Genomic DNA, 3,775 nt, shown 5'->3' on the forward strand with positions numbered 1-3,775 from the left:
TGTCCATTAGAAATTCACTCAAGAACCATTGGGGTATTTTACTAATGGACCCAATTCTTAAAGAACTTTTACCTCCACATCCTGAAATTATTTTCAGAAAATCACGTAACCTAAAAGACATTTTGGCTCCAAGTATGTTATCTAATAAAGAAGAGGATGGTCGGTCATTTCCCAAGTGTACAGGATCACATAAATGTGGTAGATGCAATATATGCAGATTTCTGCATCCGGTCAGGAGGACATTTACGGACTCAGAAAAAAAGAAAGAATACAAAATTAAAGACTTTATCAACTGCAATACTCAATCTGTTATCTATTTACTGGAATGCGAATGTGGAAAGCAGTATGTGGGGAAAACCAAAAGACCTCTGAAAATGAGAATACAAGAACATATTCGAAACATAAAGAATAAAGTGGAATCTCATGCTGTCTCAAAACACTTCAACCTCATACATAAGTCGAATCCAGAATCTCTTACCTTCAAAGCCATCGAATTGGTAAAACTGGGAGAAAGAGGCGGAGATTTAGCCAATAAACTTTCACGGAGAGAAATGTTCTGGATATTCCAGTTACAGACACTACACCCGATGGGATTCAATGAAAACTACGAAATCGCTCCGTTTTTATGAAAGAAATCCCTAAAAAGAATGTACAGTATCTAACACCCCATTTTTTCCTCACCTCACCCTTTTCACCTTCACTCCCCACCAATTCACAATGTATACCCTAAAATGTGTTGTATATTATAGTTTATTAATGGGACAATATAAGCACGATTTAAGAATTTTTCTACAGTCATACCACACTGGAAAGGCCCAATCTCGCCCGAACTTGGAAGCGAAGCAGTGTTGGGCCTGATCAGTACCAGCAAGGAAGACCACCTGGGAAGATCAGGTACTGTAAATAAAACTAAAATGAGCTGGCGGTATGTCCTAAATGGATTATATATATATATACACATATATATATGCACTATATACACCACTCTGGTATACGCAAATATTAGTCCCCACAAAACAATAATATCAGAATAATGGTCATGGCACTATCACGTTCACACAACTTGTCATGACACCATCACGTTTACACACCGAGTAACACTGGCGGTTATACTATTATATTTGTATCTTTATTTACTTATTCATGTACACATGGATATATTGTCTTTTATTAAATAGGTGTATATCTCTCACAATAGGCGTTTATGTATTTATACATTAATGTGGATGTATATGTATTTTCCCTTTCAATATTATACACATTAGGATTTAAGTCATTTTGCACATATATACTTATTCAGAAATAAGGTTATACTCTGATATACTAAATTGCACTAATAAACTGCTTTTACAGAGGTTTTAACCAAGCTCTCTTCTTTTTTTCTAATTTCCATGGAAACCGCATGTGAAACAATGAAATATGTCCCTTATTATGGCAATTATAAGCTCCAACAAAATGGCCGCCGCTGTGGAAAACATAGGAACATCTAATGAAAAATGGCCGCCGCAACAACAAACGGATCCACCAGGAGACCTTGAGCTCCTATTGCTGTACCAGATACTAGCGTGCACATGCGCAGTGCCGAACCGGAAGTGGGGCGGAAGTGACGCGCCCGGGACTCCAATTCATCCAGATACCGGAAGTGTGGCGGAAACGCCGCAATTATACATATAATGGACTTTATAAGTTGTTTTTTAGATCAAAACACACTCGTTTTTAATATACATAGCTATAGCACATGTCCCAAGAGGTAGGAGGGAGTTTATTAGGAGTATTCAGATACCCAGCATTTAGACTCCTCTAATTAGCAGGAAGTGATGTCACAACTGAGTTATGATTAACACTGGTATAAATTCAAGCCCTGTCCCAGTCTGCCTTTACCCCTTGATGAAGTCTCTATGACGAAACGCGTTGGGCATTCATTTGACCTCTAAACTCAGATAAGCACTTTACTTTATTGCACTTTATTGCTTTTATACATTTGTGTATATGCTTTTTATCCCATTTTTAGAAAAAGTTTTGTTAAAAGATTTTAATAAATGTTTATATTTTACATTTTAAATATCTTGTAATTATTCATAGACACCATTGGTCGCTACCCCCATCCCTTCGTTTTATAAACAAATCTTTTCAGGGGCTCACCACCCTGATTTTATTTGGGGGACTAGCTGACGCCCGTAAAAAGGGAGTGTTTTAAATTCAAGCAAAAATTTGGGTTTTTAAAAAGGACTCTATTTCCATTTGTGGCGCAGCATTTTTTCTTTTTTGACTATATATATATTATAAGGGCACGGTCGTGCCCTTATATTAAGGCTGAATCGAACAAACGGAATTCTCCCATAGGGAACTTCTGAGATGGGGGCATGGTGTTTGAGGGGCTACACCTCAAAACTGATTGGACGTACCGAGCTGAAATTTGGCATGGACGTGTAGAATCGTCACCCGCTGGTGCATGCCAAATTTCAGGGCAAAATAATAAAAAATGAGGAATTGAGAGTAAGCTAAAATTCCAACTGTCAGTTTTTTTCTGCCACTCCCTCTGTGGCTTTTTGACAACGTTTTCCCATAGAGTGAATGAAGATTTTTTTGGGAAGGCATAACTCAGGATAGAGGACGAATTAAGACTTGGGGTTTGTTTTATTAGATAGAGTATGTCCCAGTGTAGTGCCTTTTGGGGTTGTGGTTTTTGAAAAAGTTATAGTTTTTTTTTAATTAAGTAAAATATGCCCCATTTTAAAGATAGGGCTTTTCAATTTGTTGCGCCTGCGCAGTGGCCGCCAGCAGGGGGTGAACATAGATGAGCTTGTCAAGTTGTGCACGAGGAGAGCGCGGGAAGCAGTGTCTCGTGCATGACGAGGACAGCTGCAGGCGGCGGGAGGACGAGAAGGAGGGAGCGTCTACAAGACCCGGAGGAGATCGCGGGACGTGAGCGACGGAGGGAGCCTTACTGGGGAAGGAGAACGACGGAGCAGAAGCCGGGTCCCCTTCAGGAGTGTCAGCGGGAGGAGATAGCCGCAGCTCGGAGGAAGCCGGCAGGATGTATGCCATCCTTTATTATTTTTCTTATACTTCTCCCGCCCGCCCTGTTGTGTCCGCCCGCCCGGCCGCCCTGCTGTGTCCGCCCGGCCGCCCTGCTGTGTCCGTCGCCCGCCCGCCCTGCTGTGTCCGTCGCCCGCCCGCCCTGCTGTGTCCGTCGCCCGCCCGCCCTGCTGTGTCCGTCCCCCGCCTGCCCTGCTGTGTCCGTCCTCCGATGCTGTGCCCGGCCGCCCGCCCTGCTGTGTCCGTCCTGCCGTGTCCGTCCTCCGCCCATCCCCCCCCCCGCCCTCCCTGCTGTCTACGCCCATCCCCCCCCCGCCCTCCCTGCTGTCTACGCCCATCCCCCCCCGCCCTCCCTGCTGTCTACGCCCATCCCCCCCGCCCTCCCTGCTGTCTACGCCCATCCCCACCCCGCCCTCCCTGCTGTCTACGCCCATCCCCCCCGCCCTCCCTGCTGTCTACGCCCATCCCCCCCGCCCTCCCTGCTGTCTACGCCCATCCCCCCCGCCCTCCCTGCTGTCTACGCCCATCCCCCCCCGCCCTCCCTGCTGTCTACGCCCATCCCCCCCGCCCTCCCTGCTGTCTACGCCCATCCCCCCCCCGCCCTCCCTGCTGTCTACGCCCATCCCCCCCCCGCCCTCCCTGCTGTCTACGCCCTCCCTGCTGTCTACGCCCATCCCCCCCCCGCCCTCCCTGCTGTCTACGCCCACCCCCCCCGCCCTCCCTGCTGTCTACGCCC

General features: G+C 46.4%; 1 pseudogene; it reads left to right on the plus strand.

Moving 5' to 3' along the window:
* The first annotated feature begins 787 nt into the window (after window positions 1-787).
* On the plus strand, window positions 788-906 carry LOC134962171 (5S ribosomal RNA; annotated as a pseudogene).
* The last annotated feature ends 2,869 nt before the right edge of the window (window positions 907-3,775 follow it).

The sequence above is a fragment of the Pseudophryne corroboree genome, chromosome 9 (genome assembly GCF_028390025.1).
Source record: "Pseudophryne corroboree isolate aPseCor3 chromosome 9, aPseCor3.hap2, whole genome shotgun sequence".
NCBI lineage: Eukaryota > Metazoa > Chordata > Amphibia > Anura > Myobatrachidae > Pseudophryne > Pseudophryne corroboree.